Raw genomic sequence first — 25,743 nt, forward strand, 5'->3', positions numbered from 1 at the left:
TAGAAATTTTCCTAAAAATTTTCTATGAAATTAGAAATTTTCCTAAAATTTTCTATAAAATTAGAAATTTTCTAAAAGTTTTCTATAAATAAGAAGGAAAATTTAGCAAAATTGTTTAAATTTAATTTATCTTTTCCAAAGTACACCCAATATTATTTTAAAAATGTTAAATCCCAAACCTTCAAAATTAAACTGTAATTTATCACACATGTGTCACAACAATGAAAACAAAAAAACCCAAACAATAACACAACATTTGACACTTTGCGTTATGTTTTTCTTTAAAACTGTAAAAAAGGCCCTGACAGATAGCAAATATAGCAACATTTTCTAAAATTCATATTAAAAAAATTTTTCACTTGATATTAAGCCATCAATCTAAACTCATCATTTTTGCTCAAAACTGTCAACATAACGACCAAACAAACACACACACGCAAATTTCACAAAAAATAACCAACCACAATATAACAAAGTGATTTTTTTTCTGGTATTTCGGGCGCGTAAAATAAACATTTAATAAGTGAAATGGTTAATGCAACCAACAAAACCAAACCCAGTCAGTCAAAGTCATCTGTAATACAAACAGTAAATGCCACGGTTATGTTTTGGACTCAATGTATGTACTTTTGTATGGAGTATATACGTCATCATCATCAGCATTGATGATATATTTGTGTGTTGTCATTGTCATCCATCATCAAGGCATCAATCATAAAATTTAACGAACATAAAAATACAAAATACCCTTGTTTTTTTTTTGTGAATGGCATAAAAAAACAAAAATATAACGATAATTTAATTTTCAGTTTAAATAATAAACATTTTAAGGTTTAGTATTAATTTTATATTATGTTTCAGGGTTAATTTTATAGGGGTTTTAAAAAATATTAACTGTTCCAAATATTATCATTATTATGTATTTATAAAACTATATACATATAGTCTTGTCTATAGTACTGACTAAAGTCTTTTTCTTAGTCCTAACTATAGTCTTGTATATATACTTGACTAAAGTGTAGTCCAATCTATAGCTAATTCTATAGTGTACATCGATGCCTAGACTATATATAGTCTATAGTCCAGGCTATAGTCCAGACTATAGTGTATATAGTGTATAGTGTAGGCTATAGTCCAGACTATAGTGTAGGCTATAGTCCAGACTATAGTGTAGGCTATAGTCCAGACTATAGTGTAGGCTATAGTCCAGACTATAGTGTAGGCTATAGTCCAGACGATAGTGTAGGCTATAGTCCAGACTATAGTGTAGGCTATAGTCCAGACTATAGTGTAGGCTATAGTCCAGACTATAGTGTAGGCTATAGTCCAGACTATAGTGTAGGCTATAGTCCAAACTATAGTGTACGCTACAGTCTAGACTATTGTGTAGGCTATAGTCTAGACTATAATCCAGACTATAGTCTAGACTATAGTCCAGACTATAGTCTAGACTATAGTCCAGACTATAGTCTAGGCTATAGTCCAGACTATAGTCCAGACTATAGTCTAGGCTATAGTCCAGACTATAGTCTAGGCTATAGTCCAGTCTGTAGTCTAGGCTATAGTCCAGTCTGTAGTCTAGGCTATAGTCCAGTCTGTAGTCTAGGCTATAGTCCAGACTGTAGTCTAGGCTATAGTCCAGACTGTAGTCTAGACTATAGTCCAGACTATAGTTCAGGCTATAGTCCAGACTATATTTCAGGCTATAGTCCAGACTATATTTCAGGCTATAGTCCAGACTATAGTTCAGGCTATAGTCCAGACTATAGTCTAGGCTAAAGTCCAGACTATAGTCTAAGCTATATTCCAGACTATAGTCTAAGCTATAGTCCAGATTATAGTCTAAGCTATAGTCCAGACTATAGTCTAGGCTATAGTCTAAGCTATAGGCCAGAATATAGTGCAGTCTATAATCTATTCTATTGGTTAGGCTATAGTCTTTCCTATAATCCAGACAATAACTCTGTCTATATTTAAACCTATATTCCAAGCTATAGTCTCATTTATAGTCCTAGCTATAATCTTATATATAGCCCTGATTGTAATCTTGTTTATGGGGCAGTCTATAAAGAATTCTATTGTCACTTTATAGTCCAATCTCCTCTATATGCTAATCTACAGTCTATATAATATTCCTGAATATGACAAAAGAGATCATGATAACATTAGTCCCATGATCTCTGGACTCTTATATTAGTCAAGGACTTAACGGCTCATTATGGCTATTAACCAGTCAACACGCCTAACTAAAAGGTCGATCTACAGAGATAGCTCTACTTGAGGTTGTTCGAGTTATATGGGAGCCTTCTGAGCAATTAGTTGGTAACAATATTGAAATGTAGAATAGTTACGACTAGTGTTCGTAAAGGCGTTAAGTCCGAGTCACACGGTGTAATCTCGATTCTTATTGAACTTGTTGACAATAGAAGAATAAAAGTTGTTGGTTACGGGGACGATGTTGTGATAGTGGTACCCAAGCTTTAACCTTTCGCTCTTAAAGAACTGCGAAATTCTCTTATCAGACAATGCTTAATATCTAGGAATTATCTGAGCTTCCATATTATCGTGGAAACTTAACATCTAACACAGAGTCAAGAAGGCAACGGTCGCCTATTATAACTGTTATATTCTTACATACTGATCTCTTATACAAAGTTCAGAGTTCTAAGAACTAGTCCTTCAGAAGCTTAACTTATTTGAAAGTTGGAGATTAAGAACATTCTGATATGCTAAGGTTTTTAGCCTAGTGAACTCAACCTTGAGCTTACCATCCGATTGTATTATCCCACACATGAACTTTGACAGTGTTTTTAGTCAGAGTTCCTTTCAGGAACGAGTGGCATAGATTACCGAGCGAATATACCACCAAGATCTTTACAGTAGAGGTGTAAAGTTATTGTGGACTTCTCTCAATGAGAAACACACAAGACAACTTATAACTCGAGGAATAACCCTACACAGGTTGCTATATAGACAGGCAAGACGACATGGGCTCCTCTTCAATGAGTGCAGTTGCAAAGACAGAAAAAGGAAGAGATTGTCTTACACCTTCTCTGCAAATGCCTGCGATGCGAAGCTTTGCGTTACAAACTTTTGCTTGTGTTTTCTCGCCTTCAACTTCGCTTTCACTCTGACATGACACATAGGTAAACACAAGGAAAGGTTTAGCGCAAAGCTTCGCATCGCTTGTAGCGCCCACTCTGACATCAGCCTAAGAGAAACAGTTTCTTTGGAAATTTCTTTATATCCAACCTTAGTGAGAAATCTAATATCTGATGAGTGGCATGAACCTGTCATAAGGGAGTCCCTTCGACGCAGAGGAGATGGACGAGCGTCTCTTAATTTTACCTGTAACTGGGCCAATTTTCATTAAAGGGCATCTCAGTTTTTTCTTTCTGCTAGGGGCTGGATATAATACTGTACTGTACTACATCTGACGAATGGAGTGGTCTTATCAAAATGGAGTTTCTCCGTCTCTTCTTGATGGTACTCACGTAGTGAACTGCCATAATAACAAACCAATACTAACAAGTAAGAAATTATAGTCGGGCGAGACTGACCATATAATACCCTACACCTTTGACAAAAATATAATGTGATTTAGTTTCCATAATAAAGCATTTAAGTTGAATTGTACCTTGCCTTAGATATACATACTTAAGTCGTTTATTGTTGAATAAAATTGTGAACATTTAAGTGAAATTTTGATGGAGGCTTTTCATAGGGGCTAGGGTCATATGAGAACCTATTATTATGGAATTCGTGAGGGTCATCAAGTCTTGTATACAACTTGGTTTTTGCAGCTTTTTGTCGAGATATGAGTATATTAAACATAATTATGAACTTAAAAGCCCTATACGGCGGGTTCAGTTGTATGGGGGCTAGGTGAAATAATGAACCGATGTTAACCATTTTCAATAGGCTTCGTCTACGATACCATAAAAGATCATGCGCCAAATTTCATTGAATTATCTCCAAAATTGCGACCTGTAGTTTAATTACAAGAATTATAAGCCCTATTGGGGGGTTCAGTTGTATGGGGGCTAGGTGAAATAATGAACCATTTTCAATAGGCTTCGTCCCTGGGACAATAGAAGATCATGTAGCAAATTTCATTGAATTATCTTCAAAATTGCGACCTGCAGACAGACCTGACAGACGGACGGACAGACAGACGGACGGACATAGCTAAATCGACTCAGAAAATGATTCTGAGCCGATTGGTATACTTTAAGGTGGGTATAGGACCAATATTTTTGTGCGTTACAAACATCAGCACAAACCCAATATACCCTCCCCACTAAAGTGGTGTAGGGTATAATTATATAAATACTCACACAAACAATATTTATAAATCTCAAGCCAATTGTCGACTTACAACATCATTCTTAACAACGTGGTCGCCAAATAATTCCCCCTTCTTTATAGCCCCCTCTTTCTATATAACAAACGTGTTATTATTTTAAACAGTTGTCAACATTAATTTAAATTCTGATGTCTAATAAAGTGTCAACATCTATGTAACCAACCAATTTTCCCATTGGCATTATAACACTCTAAATACTAGACACTCAGACAATTTTGAGTGTCTAAACATCTAAATGCCTGCAAATGAATTCATATTCATAAAACAACACACACACACATACGCACACATACAAATTTATTTGTACAAATTAATAACGTTACGTTTCATTGCTCATAAACATTTAATTTAATTTAAATTTATCATTGCATTACGAACAAAATAATAATGTAACGAATTGTTTTTAATTTTTCGCTTCATAAAAAAATCATAAAATATTTACAATTTATAATAATTTAAGACATACATTAGCCGACACTTTTTGTTTATAATTATTATTACTTTTTGAAATGGTTTCTTTTTTTTAATTAAAATTTCAAATAAATATGACAGTGTCTACACACTTGAATAATGCAAATTTTTTAAGGTTTAATGATTTTGTGAAAATGAAAATATTTCGTTATAAAGTGCCTAAGAAAATATTTATGTGAATAGTTTTAAATTATCTACAGAAACAACAGCCAGTGATTGTCAAATGTTTATTTGTTGTGTTAAAGATTTTGACAAATGTGCAACAAGTGTTGCCAACAATTTATGTAATTAAAAAAAAATATATATAGAGAATTTATGAAGAAATATATTTTGTAATGAATTAATTTTTTTGAGTGTGTCTAAGAGGAAATTTTCATTTGTAATATTGCAAAAAAATTTTATTATAAATTAATTTCTGTTAATAATGTTGCGAAAATGACTAATGATATCATTATTTTTTTTTATAGGTAAAAAATTAATAAATTGGATAAAGCTTTGAAAAATTAGAGATATTTATAATATAAAATTATACATAGGATCATAATCGGGTTGAAATTGAGCGATTGCTAGGATATGTAGGCTTTAAGGTAATCATTCGATCTTAGCCAACTCTGACAGTTGAAAACTCAGTTACGAGAATTGACTCCGATTTGTTCCGATATAATTGCCCCGCATCAGATATCTAAATCCTGTGCATCACCGATATGGATGCGAGGAGAATCTGGAAGAAATCACTAGACGTTGACGATTGGAGGATTTAAAACGAATTAAGGGATCATTCTTAAATTAATGTGTTTGTGCTCTGCATGATATATCTTAATCATATACGTCAGCGATATGGAAGCAAGGAAAAATCTGAATGAAATCATGTTCGACACCGATGCAAGGAGAATCCGATAATGAAATCTCTATCTGTCGACCTTTAGAGGAAATGAGACGAATTAAGGGATCGTCTTTCAACGAATGTGTTTCGAAAACCTCACTACCAGGTATCGAACATGATATACGAATGGAGTACAGAACATGTAAGAAAGTATAGTCGGGCGTGGCCGACCATATGATATATGATATTAAATGTGATTTATTTTTCATAATAAAGCATTTATCTTCAATATTCCCTTGTTCCCTTGTACATTTAAGCAATTTATGGATGAAAAACTAATTTTCTGAAAGAGGATTTATATGGGGGCTAGGGGCAAATATGGATCAAGCCCGATAAAATTGTATGAATATATTTATATTTACATAATATTTTATTGTGCTGAATTTCATCGCGATATTTGTGTTTATAAGTTAATTTGGGACATTCAAGTAATTTTCTGAAGGGGACTTTGTATGGAAGCTAGGGTCAAATGGGGCCCGATCTTTATGAAATTTGGCAGGGTCATCAAGACTTCTATAAAACTTAGTTGCGCCGTATTTTATCGATATATCTGTATATTTAACATAATTATGAGCTCAGAAGCCCTTTTTGGTGGGTTCTGTTCTATGGGGGCTAGGTGAAATAATGGACCGATTTTAACCATTTTCAATAGGCTTCGTCCTTGGGTCAAATAAAACGTGCGTGCCAAATTTCATCCAATTATCTTGAAAATTGCGACCTGTACCTTGCGCACAAGGTTTACATGGACAGCCAGCCAGCCGGACGGACGGACGGACATAGCTTAATCGACTCAGAAAACGATTCTAAGCCGATTGGTATACTTTAAGGTGGGTCTAGGACGAATATTTTTGTATGTTACAAACATCAGCACAAATCCAATATACCCTCCCCACTAAAGTGGTGTAGGGTATGAATAAGACGACTGTAGGGATGTATTCTTCACATACTGTTATTGCCCAACACTACCACAGTTCAGATTAAGTAATCTTTCAACAGAACTCTTTCATAATCTTGACTGTGTCAAAGATGTATCACTTACTAGTTATGTTTGTTTAGAAGTAGTGGTTGGTTGGACCAATTGAGATCCGATTAGACTTCCTTGTAAACGGGAGGTAAGGTTTACATCGTATGGGTACCAGACTATTCGGGAGTAGTTGGCAACGAAAGAGCGAATGTACTAGCTTTAAAGTGAAGAAAGCTCGAGGTAATCAACCTGACGAATGCAAAACCATTCGATGAAGCGAGAGGTGAGTTAAAAATAGGGTTGAAAGAATGCCATAAGACCTCGTGAAATAATAAAACGGTGGGTAGAACAACAAATATCGTATGGTGTGACCCTAACAAGAGCAGGATGAGTCTGTGTTTAATTTGATTGTGTGTATTTTAAGTGGACACACAGTATTTCAGGCAAAGCAATACAAAATTGGACATGCAGATTCAGATGTATGGAGAGCATGCAAAAAGTCCCTTGAAACTCTGGAGCAATTTCTTTACCATTGTCAGGATTTTGTAGAATTTAGATCTAAATATCTCGGATATAACATCCCTCACGAACCCTGTTTGAGGAATTATTAGGAAGTACGTTCAAGAAACATTGGACGATAATGCATTAAGTGAATGTGATCGAGAAATATTTTTACCGATATTAACAATATCTCTTTGCTCTAATTGATAAGTAAATCATAATGATAACGAAGCTATGTTTAGAATATGATCAATATTACTAATCTTTCTGGAGACATTCGCGGATAATAACTGATGTAATAATCAAGTTTTCGAAAGTATTGGTGAGCCTCAGTTTTTAGCTTTTATTAGAAGTTTAATTGGAGTAATTTATAACTCCATGTACAGTGTTTCAATAACACTCTGATGTTGACTTACCATTTGAGAATCGCTTGTGGGCTGTGATTTACGAAATCTGTGGATAAATGTTGATGAAGCTTCCCCCATCTTGGTGTTATTGCAATCATGTGGTGAAATAGGTGCTATCAGTATTTCTAGTCCATCGGAACTATAAATTGATGGTGTCATTGTAATCGATTTTTTCTTGAAATCATTTGACTTGTGGTCGAACCAAAGAATCTATCTAATATAGAGCCAAGGGATGCGATTGCCGGAGAGTTTCGGACTTTATCTTGTCATGGTTATTAGAGAGGCACCTTCTTGATAGATTTGGTTGAACCCATGGCATGGGAAGATAATTTTGTTTTAAAAACTGGAGCACAATGAAATCAATATTTCGTGATAAGTTCGGTCCTGTTGCCAAAAAAGACACAGATAAGCCTTAGAGCAGCGAGTGTGGGTTTGAGCGTTGGAAATGCGTTTGTTAGATGAATAAGATACAGAATAAATGTTCGACATATTTAGGTGTTTTGCTGTGTAGAATGATGATGGATGTAAGGTATATTATTCAGGTGACATTAGTGAAATTCACTTCTTTATAAGGGTATGTTCAGTTTTACTCTATTCATGGTGAGTAAGAACCTGTCTTTGGCCAATTTGAGGGATTTGTATTTTGATCCACCGATTACATCTTTTGGTGATATTTCTGTATCAACGGATTCTATCTGCGTGGTTGTAAACAGAAGTGATGGATGTCGGAACTTACGAAATGGCACAGTAATGTTCAGAGATTAGATAGTTCAGGTACATGAACAAAGTGTTTCTAAATTTGCTGGGGGAACCATGTACAAAATATACCACCTGCGTGTTCTCTGCTAGACACAAAGGGCCGAAGATGAGTTGTATAAAGCTCATACTGTGATTGAAAGAGTACGACATGTGAGTATTCACGTAAAGCACACGACTTGTAGTGTGCTTAATATTCTAAGTTCGAGTTGTTTCTCAATGAAAAGCTTATTAAAGTCCCAGATCCGAGGAATTATTTGTTTTTTGTTTCTTCTTTGTTCCTACATAAATTTTGACATTATTTGCAAACTTTTTTGTAGACAATTGTTAGTAGACGGTTCATTATGTTTGATAGGAGATCAATCATATATAGATTGTACTATCTGGTATATCATATATAGATTGTACTATCTGGTAATATGTTTTAAGCCCAAATGTGGTAGAAGCAGTTACCCGGTATGGAATTTCATAACAGCACAGTGACGGGACACTTACCATGGGAAAGGAGTAATGTCCAAAAGTACCATAACAAATTAGTTATTAATGTAAAAATCAATTTGTAGATGACTCTGTATCGTTGCCATAATATTGTTTCACTTCAACTAAGTAAATGAACCGAAAGATATTCATATGTGGAAAAGTTAAGTGTCATTCAAAACTGCCAAGGGTGTCGTTTATATCATCACCACAGGCTGGGGATATAATGAGGACGACACGTTCTGTGTAAGATCAGTAGGTATTAAGTAGCATTCAGAACTTAATTGTACTAGAAATACTATTACGCACAAGTGTTTGCTCGTCTTTAGCGATAGATAGTGGATTCAATTACGATATTAAGATGGTACCGGGAACTCTCTAAATCTCTATGAATAGGTTGTATTTAGTTGTGGAACATGCGAAGATCGATTCTGACATGGCTCGTGATAGACTTCAACTGTTTTATTTAGGTTGATTCCTCTGAAGACACCGCGGATGTAACTAAGTTTTTCGTTTCCTTTGTAGTTCTATATTCCTACAACTAACGCAACTAACATATCTAAAGTCTTAAGACATTTGTTCTCAATTTTGTGTGCCAGTCCTCTTGCTTATTAAAGTGGGTATCAGTATCTTAAAAAAACCAAAATTCCCACTGCAACTAAATCCAATATTTGTTTTTTGTTGTATGGTCTCTGCACAAATAAACTAACTATTTTTCAAAACAAATGTCATAATTCTTAAAAGTGTCAAACTGGCGACAATTTCTTTTGTGAACATAAAAAAGACACACAGAATGAAAGAGATAGAGTGAGAGAGAGAGGGTTATAGAAAATGACAAATAAATAACTAACTGTAAGTTTCAAATACTAAAGCAAATATAAAAGTCATGCCATAATGACAACTGAACAAATATTTATTGAATAGTTTAGTCATACAAGTACACAAATGAAAGCAGGGAAAACAGAAAAGTACTTACAAAAACGCCATAATCTGAGAGTATATATATTAAGCTTTGAATCATACTCTTGACTATATGACAGTTCTTAAATTCTGCTTGAATTTTGATATCAAAATATTGTAAAAATTCCCAGAGTTGAGGCTATGAGGAAGATAAGGCTTAAAAGTGTTTAATGGAAGGGGTCTCCCTTAAAATATGTTTAAGGGACTTTACCCTCAACCCTCGTATATTTATAGACAAATCACTGAAGTATTACGGTAGTGACCAGAAAGTGTTAAATGACTATTTGAAGAGTAGTGCAGTTACCAACAAGATGGTATGCAGAGATTAAAGTAACAGAAAAACAAATAAACGTTAAATAAACTGAAATAAACAAACAACTAACTTAACAAACAATTTAATATGAATGTCTGTGGGTCTCTATGACAGAGACTATTTATTTATTTATGACAATATAACAAAATGATTAATGAGCTTATTGAAATATAAATACATAGAGACGCCATTAAATAATTATAATGAATAAATCATTTAAAAAAATATCAACGCATACAATTAAAAAAAAGTAAATAATATAATGTGAACTTTCGATAACTGACTCGTTTTTTAGTTGGAATAATACAGAAAAAAAGAACAGAAAAAAAAATCATAAATCATTTATGAAATAAAATTAGCGGTACAAACAAAAAAATTAACGGCTTAAAATAAACTTGCAACACAGTAACTCAAAACAGCGACAGGCACAGTCAGTTATTCATAAACACACAGACAGCAAGACGGACACATAAACATGCTTTCTCATACATACTTTTTATATAATTCCTAATTATAGCGCCATCTTTTCAAACAGACAATAAAGAAAAAAAAACCGTTTAATTTTGAAAAGACAACAATCAAATTAAACATCGGTAGCCGTGTGTGTCTGAAGGTTTTTTGTTATATCAAAGACGTAAAATAAAAGCTCGTAAATCAATTTATTTGAAAATGTCAAAAAACTGTCAAATTGTATAGCTACTGATAGATTGAATGCCTAAAAACACACACACACACACACATAAACACGCATAAACTGTTGAGTCACGATTGCTGCCGAAGCCAAATGTCAATGCACAGTGGTTGATTTTTACCGTAAATGTAAAAATACTTACTTTTTTTACTTATATACAAAATTTTATATAAAAACATACTAAACTTGCTAAAATAGCTAAAATTTTCAGAAACTAGATTTAATTACCTTTCCAGTGATATATAATAAGTGCTATCTAATTGAACAAATAATACCATTAAAAATCAAATTAATAACACTATCCACTCAATAGTTAGCTCCACTTAATTGTTTGTTTTACGCACTGCTTACTATGCGCTTCTCACATTTTCGTGTACCATAAACTAAATGTTTTCGGCAACATTGTTGTTGTTATTGCTTTTGTAAAGAAGGTGTGCCCTTGTTATTTTGCCCTTAAGTAAACTTTTGCAAGCGTAGAAAACGGTTTCAGCTTACATGAGATACATGTATAAGGAAATCATTATTTTTTTTACAAAAAAGTTAAAAAAGGATTTTACTCAAACAAAATGATTATTTTAATAAAAAGTAGATTTCTTACTAAAAATTGAATAAAAATTTTCTTAAAAAAAAATTAATTTTTTATAAAAATAAATTTTTCATAGATTTTTTTCAAAAAAATAGATTTTTTCATAAAATAGATTTTTTCATAAAAAAGAGACCAAAAAATAGAGGGCAAAAAATAGATGGCAGAAAAAAGAGAGGGGGGCAAAAAAGAGAGGGGGCAGAAAAAATAGAGGCGGGCAGAAAAAAGAGAGGCGGGCAGAAAAGAGAGAGGGGGCAGAAAAAAGAGACAGGAGAAGGGAGAAAGAAAGGAGAAAGAGAAACGGGAGACGGGAGCCGGGAGCAGGAGACGGGAGACGGGAGACGGAGACGGGAGACGGGAGACGGGAGACGGGAGACGGGAGAAGGGAGACGGGAGACGGGAGACGGGAGACGGGAGACGGGAGACGGGAGACGGGAGACGGGAGACGGGAGACGGGGAGACGGAGACGGAGACGGGAGACGGGGACGGGAGACGGAGACGGGAGACGGGAGACGGGAGACGGGAGACGGAGACGGGAGACGGGAGACGGGAGACGGGAGACGGGAGACGGGAACGGGAGACGAACGGAGACGGGAGACGAACGGGAGACGGGGAGACGGGAGACGGGAGACGGGAACGGATACGGAGACGGGAGACGGGAGACGGAGAGACGGGAGACGGGAACTAGACGGGAGACGGGAGACGGGAGACGGGAACGGGATACTTTAGACTTTATACTTTACGGTAGAGGTATACTTTATACTTTATACTTATACTGGACGGTATACTTTATACTTTATACTTATACTTCATACTTTATACTTTATACTTTATACTGGATATTTCTGTTTGTGCACGAAATTCCTTTATTCCTTGCGAACCACTGTTAAATATATGATTCCGTCAAACAATGACTGACCACAAAGATTTTTTGTTTAAACTTTTTACTGACTTATTTAAGATTTGTCAAATGATTAACGACCTAAGGTGTCATTATGACAAAAAAAAAAAAAAAACACGCATACAACCTAACAAAAGGGTCTCCTGGCTATAACATATTGGCTACTTGAAATGAAAACGATGTTTACTTAAAAGGCTTTCAATCATTCATATTTTTCGTGTATTTTTTTGAGTATAAAGTATTAAACTGCAGGGGCCAGTTTTTATGACCATGATTAGTGGCAACTGAAAGACAATAGTGAAAGTTTATAGAGTTTTTTCTGTTTGTTTAACACAACAGACGCCTTGCAGTGTCGCGCCACAATTGACACTAACGATTTATGTCGCAAGATAAAGAAAGAAAAACCACATAAAAAATCCATACAAAATTCCTTCCAAAAAAAAAAAAAACTAACAAACAAGCGCATACAATAAAAAAACTAAAGACATATGTCGGAAATTTTGTTACTATAAGGTATTCAGATAAACTTCAATTACAAGTATTTCAATACATGTTAAAAAGATTGTTATTGCTTTTTTTGTTTGTTTGGCTAAATTGACCAACCTCTTGGGTTTGTTAAAATGAACACACATACACACAAAATAAAGCGGTTAGAGATACTGCGGGATTTAAACTGTCAAACTTGTCGACGTCGCCATCGTTGTGGCTGTCGTCGTCAATGTCGCTGTCTCTTTAGTGTCTCCAGCGTTAGTTGTGGTGTTTATCTTTTGTAGTTTTAGTGGCAACATGATTGTAACCAAATATTATGTTTAATCAAGCCTAAATTGCTGTTTGAAAATTGATTGACCATTGGCTGCATTTAATACTTTATTTTTTTTTTTGAAATTTTTTAGCGATGCCTGCTGTTTGATGTCTACTTTTTCGTAAGACATTTTCAATAATTTTTATAAATTTATTAACATTATCTTTAATGATTATTACATATTTATTTAATTTAATTTTTTGTGTTAATATTTTTCATAAAGTTGTTGTCTGGTTTGTGTTTGTTTTTTGTTTCTGTAATTCCGAGATTTGTTTATGGACAAATTTGTATGGGGATTTAACAAGTGATTTAACAGAAAATTGATGGTTTATTCAATTAATAACAGTTAATGTTGACCATATAATGGAGGTGTCAACACAGTGTGACATTTTAGTTGGAATTAAGTAGAAAAATTAAGTATTTATAAAACTTAATACCATGAAGGCTTTAATTTGTTTGAAAAAGTTGTTTGAAATGTGGTTTTACTAATTATGTGATGGTATCTAAAAGAATCGGTTTATCAAAGTATAAAGAATAAAGTATAAAGTATAAAGTATAAAATATAAAGTATAAAGTATAAAGTATAAAGTATAAAGTATAAAGTATAAAGTATAAAGTATAAAGTATAAAGTATAAAGTATAAAGTATAAGTATAAAGTATAAAGTATAAAGTATAAAGTATAAAGTATAAAGTATAAAGTATAAAGTATAAAGTATAAAGTATTAAGTATAAAATATAAAGTATAAAGTGTAAAGTATAAAGTATAAAGTATAAAGTATAAAGTATAAAGTATAAAGTATAAAGTATAAAGTATAAAGTATATAGTATAAAGTATAAAGTATAAAGTATAAAGTATAAAGTATAAAGTATAAACTATAAAGTATAAAGTATAAAGTATAAAGTATAAAGTATAAAGTATAAAGTATAAAGTATAAAGTATAAAGTATAAAGTATAAAGTATAAAGTATAAAGTATAAAGTATAAAGTATAAAGTATAAAGTATAAAGTATAAAGTATAAAGTATAAAGTATAAAGTATAAAGTATAAAGTATAAAGTATAAAGTATAAAGTATAAAGTATAAAGTATAAAGTATAAAGTATAAAGTATAAAGTATAAAGTATAAAGTAAGAAGTATAAAGTATAAAGTATAAAGTATAAAGTTAAAGTTAAAGTATAAAGTATAAAGTATAAAGTATAAAGTATAAGTATAAAGTATAAAGTATAGAGTATAAAGTAAAAATTATAAAGTATAAAGTATAAGGTATAAAGTATAAAATGTATGACAATAACTGATAATATTGTTTATTAACCTGTTGTTTAACCACATATTTTCAGCAACAATTTAATAATATGTAATAAATTTGCATGTCAGGGGAGAAAAAACTTTTAAGATATTTTATTCAAATACTAATATACAAAACTAACCAACCTAAACTCACACATATTGTGCACTCAAAATGTCAGTCAGTCAACAAGAATGTGGCTCGTTTGTTTTTCATCTTCTATTTCAGTGTCAGCATTGACATGTAGTCATGCAAACAATTTCAGGAAAGAAAATACTACGACGACAGCAAAAACTACAAAAACTAAAAAAAAAATAGCAAATAGTGTAAAAAGTTCATGACTGATGTTGTTTTAAGTTTTGTTTTTTTCGTTTTCCTTCATTTTAAGTGAAACTATAAGAACGACTGAGTGAACGAATGAAATAAATATTTGTTAAAGAAAACATTGGCACACAAGCACAAAAGCATTTTTAACACTCAACACTGTCAGTCACTTGTCTTTTTACTTAGGAAATATAGCTAAAAAAGAAAAAAACGATCAAATAAGAAGAAGAAAAAGATAAACAACAACAACTACAACAACAAAAAATCTTCAGCAACATACAACAACAGCAGCAGCAACAATTTAAAGCAATGACATACAACATATTGTGGACTGACTGACTGACAGTCGGTCTAAACTGACTGACTGTTAGTTTGCTGGGCTGTTTGACTTTGACTTTTTTTTCTGAAAAGAAACTCATCAATTTTGAAATCCCCTACAATTAAGACAACCTTTCAACATTTTTGTGTACAACATTTTTCAAATTATTTACGAAAATTGTTTATATCTGTCTGTATTCGTATTTGAGTGAATAATGAAAAATGTCAATTTAATGAGAAAAAAATTCGAAATAATATAAGTTTGTTTGCATGTACGTATGTATGTATGTTTAATGAAGAATTTGTAAAATTTTGAATGATATATAGTATATTTTTAGACATAAAATAAAATTGAATTGAAAATAATTTATCAATTGTACATACAGGTGTTATATTAAAATATTGGGGTGAATACAACTATTTACTAGACTAGAAAAAGCAAAAATTTTAGTTTAAACATTTATAGAGTAGACTACCAGGGATGTTGAAAAAAGTTTACGTAGTATGATATGATTTAAAGGGTTAAATGGTTATTGTAACTCCCGGGGAAAAGAGGCGCCAACAATACCTCTAGTCTGCTGGGACTATAAATTTGTGAAATTGACATTCTAACCAGAGCACCAGACAATCTGGAACTACGGCTGGTCAGTTGCCCGCAAGACTTTGTCCTGGCTGCTCAGTTGGTGGAGGTTCGTTAGGGACAAAATTGGTTAGAGTATTGATGAACGGTGAAATAATAATTTCTTTCGATAAGTTTCAGTTCCTAGTTTCTAGGAGTATAATGTCGGATATGAGGTGATGGAACAAAGGTTAAGCGTTTGATGTTGGTTGACTGTAAGACACTTGTATCTAATGAAAGAGATTGTTGAGGAGCATGAGTTGGATTTAATGAAAATACTGCGTAAATGTTGGAAATGCTGGATGTCGGAAGTTGGATGAGTTGGTTTAATACATTAAGTCCTATTGACCGCTGAAATAATTCTTGCATATTTAAATATAGAACTGCACCATATTCGTCCCTAGATCTGTTGCCAAAACAACAGAGCTTTGTGATCTGCCTGAGCGGATCATTCGAGGATGGGGACGCTACGGCGTCGCTCATGACAAAGTATATACTTCTTGGTCCATTGTGATGTCATTACGTTTTCGTCAGGTGCTTTTGTACGTATTTGCGCAAATCTCTCTCTTTTAATTCGACTGGTACTTCTCTTTACTGGCAGGCTAAGATGGTATATCTGAAATATTGAAACCTTAATAAGAACTGGTAGCTCCAAATACAATTGATGACCTAAAGTGATGGTTTGTTGTTTCACAAGAAACTCTTTTCAGAAAATCTTTGCTAGTTTATTTTAACAGAAACTATATTGGAGACGTGTTCCTAGTAAGGAAGAAATCAGCTAAGGTCTAATGTATCGTATCCTCAGTGCGGATGATAGAGGAAGACTTTGAAGATCTTTGAAACGAATGTTAAACTAGCTTACGAAATTAAGAACGAAATTGTTCGATCGGTTCTGAAGTGATTGGTGTTAGTACTCCAGTCTTTTAAGCTTTTTCCAAAACAGAACACTTCAAATTAGTACCAACTGCAGTGCTCGACGGAAAATCTATTTAAGAAGTTAACGATACATGAAATTTGGCAACGATGAAATTGTTTAGATCACATCTTACCAACACCCGTATTGGACCGATTATAATAACATAGGTATTAGCATCTACCATGTTATGTCTTCTTCTGAAACCGAACTGTAAACTACACCAAACATATTTCAATACGCGATTAGGCGAATTACAACGTACTCATTTCCCTGATCATCGGAAGATCAGGGAAATTTGGATCGATTCTAATAACATTGGTGTTAGCATTTGCCTGAAATTGTTTGGTAATTTCTGGCAAACTTGGTGTTAATATTATGTATTAAGTAATTTATCAGACCGTTTGCTGAAACCGAAATGCAGATCACGACTGAAGGATCTCATTTTTTCATACTCTACTTTTCTCAATTGTTATAAATCTGAGTTGAGTTGGTCGATATTCAAATCATATGGATTAATCTTACATCTTCCAATCACACTGCTGGAATAGGTATTCGAAGCGACTACTTCTTAAGCTTTGCAAATGTTGACGGTCGTCCAAATAACATGGAAGAGGCTAATGATGCCTATTTGTTTTCTTTTCACTTTGAGAGTTGTTTAAGGATAAACAACTCTGAATAACGGCTGAATAACTTCCATGTTATTCAGCCGAACACTCGTCATGATCATATTAGACAAGAATGTGTTGGTGTTCTTAACACTTGTTCGGCCATCAATTCGGACAGGAATTGAAATGTTGACCATAACTTTCCAAAATCCATAGTGTTGAAATTCCTCTATCTGTTGATTGATGGTTGGGCTAGATCATTCTATTCAGATGTCATCGTTTTCCTCTCTTAATTAAGTCGTCCAATATCTTTGAAATTAATGTCGAAGTGCTTTACGTGAATACCTGCAATGGTGGCCTATTTCACGGTGGTCTTTTTCAACCACTGGGCGAGCTTTTGCATCGACTCACCACCGCTCATTGTGCTTCTTATATGCGGGTGGCAATTTACGTATATGGAAATTCCGGTCCAATATACATGCACTTTGCTCAAGTGCTTGAGCTATCTAATCTCAGACCATTGCTGCGACGTTGCTTAACTTCCGAGATGCAAAAACATCACTTCCGTTTATAATTACGCAGATGGGATGGCCTCTGTTGAGTCGGCAACAACACCGGAAACATAACTGGTAGACCGAAGTACGAATCCATCAAATAAGCCGAGACTTTGATCTTACTCACAGTGACACACTGTGGTAATTCTGCTATGAACAGAGTTTACTCTGAACATACCCGGACAAGGAAGAAAAATTCAATGGTATCACTTTTGTAAGATACCTTTCATCCACCACCATTCAACCTAGAAACCATACGACAGACTCTCTCAAGGTATACGGGCGGATAAGTCCGTAGTACCATATTATGTGGTTCTTTAGTTAGACCCCATGTTAAATCATTCCAAGGACTAGACAAGGAGTGAAATGACATTACCAGTTTATAATCCCGGCAGACTGGAGGTACTGGTAACACCTCGGGATTGCAATACACCATGATGAGAGTCTTTCATCTAAGAAACATGCGCCGGCGGGGGGAATATGTTTGGAATATATCTCTTCGTCTCAGCTTTAAAAATGGTGATTCCCTAAAGTATACTACGTAGTACATATTCCTAGTGGATACACAGGATTACGGGCACAGCTACATATAATTGTACTTAGTTAGTTAGTTAGTTTGAAAGGAGGATGTATATACATCAAATCCGAAAAAATAAACCTAGGCCTCTATCGGGCCAGTTGTGCGCTCCTTAACCAGTGCCTCAGGTGGGAATCGAACCCACCACCTCCGGTCTACCAGACTAGAACACTAACCACTAACCTACCGGAGGCCACAATTGTACTTACGGATTGAAACGAATATAGAGCATGTGTCGAGGACAGAGAAACTCTAGAACACTTCTTATGCATTGTCGGACTTTCGTCGATATTAGATCCAAATATCTTGAGAGCGATATTATACGGGATACATCAATAATGTTTGGGCTATCTCAGTGTATTTAGATATCATCGTTTTCCTCCCTTAGTTAAGTCATCCTATTGATGTTAAAGTACATGAATCATCTGTAGCAACAATACTTTCACGAAACTTCTTCTGAGCTTTTAAAAAGTGGGTTCCTTAAAGTGGAATATTTTGAATGGATTAAATGGATTACGGGCACAGTTATACAAAATTGAAGGTGCGGATTCAATCGAATATAGAGCATGTGAAGGGAACAATGAAACTCTGGCGCACTTCTATGATATTGTCAAGCTTCCGTCGAAATAAAATCCAAATATAAATAAATAAATTTGATATCCTATCAACCTAACATATCTTAAAATTGAGCATAACATTGCTTTGAAGATATTTGCACTTGATTTCTTAAGATTGAGAGAAATATCGGAATTCGCTCTTTCATAATGCTGGAGTGTTCTGTTGATAAACCTCTTAGTTCGTATGCAGGCACATAAAGCTAACATAACCTAAAATTGAGCATAACATTACTTTAAAAACATTTTCACCAATTTAACGATATGATATCGATCTCTAGCATTAAGAATGAGAGAAATATCGGAATTCGCTCTTTCGTAATGCTGGAGTGTATGATATGATATTGATCTCTAGCATTAAGATTGAGAAAAATATCGGAATTCGCTCTTCCATAATACTGGAGTGTTCGGTTGATAAACCTCTTAGTTCGTCTGCAGGCACATTAAGCTAACATAACCTAAAATTGAGCATAACATTGCTTTGAAATCATTTCCATCGATTTAACGATATAATACTGATCTCTAGCATTAAGCTTGAGAGAAATATCGGAATTCGCTCTTTCTTAATGCTGGAGTATTCAGTCGATATACCTCTTAGTTCGTCTGCAGGCATATTGAGCATAACATTACTTTGAAAACATTTTAATTAATTTAACGATATGATATTGATCTCTAGCATTAAGAATGAGAGAAATGTCGGAATTCGCTCTTTCATAATGCTGGAGTGTTCGGTTGATAACCCTCTTAGTTTGTCTGTAGTCCAGCTATAGTTTTTCTAAATTTCACTGTTTGGAGATCTCTTGTTTGCTAAGCTTTATACGAAGTATACCGATCTTCTATACTCTCACTACTATTTCCAATAATTGACCTATATATTGGCAAAGGCAAACTTTACTGTTCAACAAATATTTCTTCACAACCTTCCAATTGTCTATAGGCCCAACTAATTTGTAAAAGTTCAAAATAAAATTTTAATTTACTTAGTTTTTTTTTGGTTCATTAAGTAAATATCTGAAATTTTTCTTTTCGAAAATGTTAGTTGCCAAAAAAAAAAATCGTTTTCAATGCCACCACACAACAGTACTGTCTAGAAAGGTATTTTTTCTTTATAGAAAATGAAAAGCTATGCGATAAATAGTTGAAATTTTATTGAATCTTAAGATCAATGACATTTAACAAATCTTCTAACAATTTCAACAATTAATAGAAAACATTGGGTTATTTCCTCTTTGAAAGTGAAGCCAACAAATAGTAAACTATACAATGATTATAGTACATTTGCAATAGACAAGTAAATTTCTTAGATTTCTTAAGAGAAAGGTGTGCCAAAATTTTACAAATTCAAATGAGGTGAGAATAAAATTCGAAAAAAAAATGTATTGACAATAAATTTATTTACACATTGTCAAGTCATTAAATGAATGATTGTCTTATTTACATTCCTTTTTGCCTTTCACCCTCCCAAAGTCTAGTCTGTCAAACATAATTCAATATAAAACGTACGTAAATCATTTCTTATCAATCTTTATCGCCAGTGACATTAAAATATGTTGAGTATTTCTTTAGCAGACAGACAGACAGAGTTGAGTTTTGATGTAAGTAACCAACACCCCCCCAGCCTTACTTCGTTCGTTTGAAATGTCAATATAAATACATAAAATTGATTTTCATTGTAGCTACTGTTTGACATGTGTCTGTTTGACTGCTTGTCAAATACGAAACAAAACAAGTAAGAAAATATAGTTGGGCGTGGCCGACCATATGATACCCTACACCAGTTATGAATATTAAATGTGATTTATTTTTCATAATAAAGCATTTATCTTCAATATTCCCTTGTTCCGATACATTTAAGCAATTTATGGATGAAAAACAAATTTTCTGAAAGAGGCTTTATATGGGGCCCGATAAAATTTTGTGAATATATTTATATTTACATAATATTTTATTGTGCTGAATTTCATCGCGATATTTGTGTTTATAAGTTAATTTGGGACATTCAAGTAATTTTCTGAAGGGGACTTTGTATGGGAGCTAGGGTCAAATGTGGCCCGATCTTTATAAAATTTGACAGGGTCATCAAGGCTTCTATACAACTTAGTTGTGTCGTATTTTATCGATATATCTGTATATTTAACATAATAATAAGCTCAGAAGCCCTTTTCGGGGGGTTCTGTTCTATGGGGGCTAGGTGAAATAATGGACCGATTTTAACCATTTTCAATAGGCTTCGTCCTTGGGTCAAATAAAACGTGCGTGCCAAATTTCATCCAATTATCTTGAAAATTGCGACCTGTAGCTTGCGCACAAGGTTTACATGGACAGCCAGCCAGCCAGACGGACGGACATAGCTTAATCGACTCAGAAAACGATTCTAAGCCGATTGGTATACTTTAAGGTCTAGGACGAATATTTTTGTATGTTACAAACATCAGCACAAATCCAATATACCCTCCCCACTAAAGTGGTGTAGGGTATAAACATACAGCAGTATTAAATGAAGAAGCAATTTTCTCAAATTTTTTTTTTATTGTCTATCAATATTGTATTTGTGTATAGACTGACTACCTAGTAGAAAAAAGTGGTAAGTAGTCATCGTAGTAAGTAGTAGCAGCATGTAGTTGTCAGTAAATAATGTACCTTAATGTCTCCAGCTGATGTGATACGCAAATAATTTCTTATTTCTTTATGTCAGAATGTTGTTTGATTTTCTGGGTTTTCTATTTGAGTTGTTTTGTTACGTAAATTAAATATACACTTAGAGAAATTTCTATTCTCTTTATAAAAAATTTTCGAAAAATTTCTATTTCTATAGTAAATGTTCAGAAAATATCTATTTTTATACAAATCTTCTGAAAATTTCTACCTTCTTTAGGAAATTTTTCAAAATAACTCTTCTATCTTTTTACTAAACTTTATTTTTCTCTTAGTGCACCCATAACAAATTTCATTGTAATTCATTCATTTGAAATGTCAAATATTTTGTTCTGTCAGTACGATTTGATTGATAACAACTGTCAACACTTGAGAAATAAACATGAAGACAAAAAGCCACAAAACACTTTGGTTAACAAATAATAAAAGTAGTAGTTAAAATATACCAGATAAATTGTATATTTAAATGTTTTTCTGATTGTGAGGTCTTATATTGTAAGTAGTAAAATGTCTGTTTAACTATAAAGTTGTGGTATTAAAGTAAATGTTTTTTTTATTCGATTTTACTGTTAGCTTTTCTTGATTAAAATTTTTATGTTCAAATATGTATTTTTCTAAAGATTTTAATTTGTTTAAGAAGTGGTTTTTAAGGTTTGATATTAGGTGGCCCTAAAAGGGACTAGGTTAATGTTCAGAAACTTAGTTTCATGGACTTATTTCTTTAGACTTTTCAAATCCTTATGCCTGAGGCCTGTAATGTGAATATGAATCTAGTTTGGTGGAAACCTGGCATGACTTATAGTCTTGACAATAGATTAGTCCATATTCTCAACTTAAAATTAGTCTATAGTTTTGACTATAGACTATAGATTGGTCTGCAGTATTGACTATATATTAGTCTATAGTCTTGATTATAGATTAGTTTATGGTCCTGACTATAGATTGGTCTATAGTCTTGACTATAGATTGGTCTATAGTTTTGACTATAGATTGGTCTATAGTTTTGACTATAGATTGGTCTATAGACTTGACAATAGATTGATCTATGCATGGTCTAGACTATAGATAGGTCTATAGTCTTGACTATAGATGGGTCTATGGTCTTGACTATAGATGGGTCTATGATCTTGACTTTAGATGGGTCTATGGTCTTGACTATAGCTTGGTCTATAGTCTTGACTATAGATTAGTCTATAGTCTTGACTATAGATTAGTCTACAGTCTTGACTATAGATAGTCTAGTCTTGACTATAGATTAGTCTATAGTCTTGTCTTGACTATAGATTAGTCTATAGTCTTGACCATAGATTAGTCTATAGTCTTGACTATAGATTAGTCTACAGTCTTGACTATAGATTAGTCTACAGTCTTGACTATAGATTAGTCTATAGTCTTGACTATAGATTGGTCTATAGTCTTGACCATAGATTAGTCTATAGTCTTGACTATAGATTAGTCCATAGTCTTGAGTATAGATTAGTCTATAGTCTTGAGTATAGATAAGTCTATAGTCTTGAGTATAGATTAGTCTATAGTCCTGACTGTGGATTAGTTTATAGTCTTGACTATAGATTAGTCTATAGTCTTGACTATGGATTGGTCTATAGTTATAACTATTGATTGATTTACATATATTTGTGACTATAGATGGGTCTGCATTCTTGACTATAGATTGATCTATAGTCTTGACTATAGATTGTTCTATAGTCTTGACTAGATTAGTCTATAGTCTTGACTATAGATTAGTCTATAATCTTGAATGTAGATTAGTATATAGTCTTGACTATAGATAAGTCTATAGTCTAAGTCTATTGACTATAGATTGGTCTATAGTCTTGAGTATAGATTGGTCTATAGTCTTGAGTATAGATTGGTCTATAGTCTTGAGTATATATTGATGTATAGTCTTGACTATAGATTGGTCTAAGATTTGTATATAGTCTTGACTATAGATTGGTTCATAGTCTTGACTATAGATTGGTCTAAATTCTTAACTATGGATTTGTCTATAGTCTTGACTATTGATTGATCTACATATATTCATAACTATAGATTGTTCTATAGTCTTGACTATAGATTTATATCTTGACTACAGATCTGTCTATAGTCTTGACTATAGATTATTCTTTAGGCTTGACTATTGATTGATCTATAGTCTTGACTATAGAAGGTTCTATAGTTTTGACGATAGATTGGTATATAGTCTTGACTATAGATTGGTCTATTATATTGACTATAGATTGTTCTATAGTTTTGACTATAGATTGTTTTATAGTCCTGACTATATATTGTTCTATATTCTTGAATATAGATTGTTTTATAGTCTTGACTATAGATTTGTATATTGTCTTGACTATAGATGTGTCTATAGCCTTGACTATAGATTGGTTTTAAGCTTAACTATTGATTGATCTATAGTCTTGACTATAGATTGTTCTATAGTCTTGACTATAGATTGGTCTATAGTCTTGACTATAGATTGGTCTATAGTCTTGACTATAGATTGGTATATAGTCTTGACTATAGATGTGTCTATAGCCTTGACTATAGATTGGTTTTAAGCTTAACTATTGATAGATCTATAGTATTGACTATAGATTGTTCTATAGTCTTGACTTTAGATTGGTCTGTAGTCTTGTAGATTGTTCTATACTTAGTCCTCCCTATAGATTGGTCTATGGTCTTGACCACAGATTGATCTATATTATTGACTATAGTTTTGACTATAGATTGATATATACTCTTGACTATTTATTAGTCGTTCGATTATATATAGATTATTCTACAGTTTAAGCTACAGATTAGTCTATAGACACGTCTAATAATTAGTTAGATTAGTATGAAAAGTTGTCTATAGGTTAGTCTATAGTCGGTACCACAGATCTATCTATATTTACTAAGCTTCGTTTTATATAAATTGATTTTAACAATATTAAACGGTTAAGAGTTCATAGCAAAGTTATATATCAAAATAATTTGTTGCACTAGAAAAGCAATAAAACCTCCAAAAACCTAATAATCAAATTTCTCTTTAAATATTGACACCATCTACTGTTATAATCTACTATTATTTACCTTACTAAGTCCACAATATAACAACAACATAAACAAATATAGATCATAAAGCATTAAGTGTGTCTATGGATAGACATTGTAATCCAATATTTTAACTTCATTACACTCATAATTTATATTTATTCTGGCGCCTACTGGTATTACACCTAAAAAAGTTTATTTTTTGTTATACATGATAAGCAAACACAAGAATAATCGATCATACATCAATAATGTTTTGTTTGCTTCAAAGACATGGAGAAAAAGTGAAATGTTTACCCACTCTCTACGACACTACTATATGAGCGATATGACGATAACCCCTGCCTATGGGGAAAATAAATATAGATATAGTATAAAAATTTTACGTTTATTGTTATTTCAATATTTTTTCTAAAACACTTACAAGTTGATGCCAGCCAGCGATACTCATGTTTTTTTTGTTGGTTTAATTACAAACACGGTTGAGTTTCTTTTTTATTCCTGCACTCATACAGGTATTGTAATATAATAAATTATTGTTTAAATGATAGATCATATTGAAAAGCTATCAATCAAATGTTATAAATATTTTATGAGACATTTAACAAAAAAATACATACTTGTATATTGAATTGTAAGCGTATATGGAGAATGTTTGTAAAATTTCAATATGTGTTATAAATTATGTGTAACAGAAAAATTGAAAGGAGTTGAACATAGGGAGAGTGTAAATTAAAATGTTCGAATAGTTTTCAATGAAACTGAAAGTTTATTTGTACAAAACCGATGATAAATTAGTGGTAGTCATAAATATGTGATAGGATTAGATGGAAACAATTTGTATGAAATTGTAGTACAGCTGGTTTTAAAACTTTATTTCAAAGTTTTCTACTGATCATCTCGAAAAACTTTAGTTTCCAAAAATTGTTGCAGCCGTTATATAACAAATGAGCAGCTCTCCTAAACTAGTCAACTTTAGTATCGAATTTGTATACAATTTGTAATCTCCTGAAAACTGCGCAATTAGCTGTACTCCAGCTTCATTAATTCTGAACTATTTCCATGGTCTTTGATAGGATGTCATGAGTTTTGACATGACGACATGCAGAATAATTAATAACTTTCTAGCGGACCGTAAAATCAGGGTTGGTTTGAGGATATTTTG

This window comes from Lucilia sericata, unplaced genomic scaffold, assembly GCF_015586225.1.
Source record: "Lucilia sericata isolate MDLA Ls3-8-SP2 unplaced genomic scaffold, ASM1558622v1 Contig000686F_arrow, whole genome shotgun sequence".
Taxonomy (NCBI): domain Eukaryota; kingdom Metazoa; phylum Arthropoda; class Insecta; order Diptera; family Calliphoridae; genus Lucilia; species Lucilia sericata.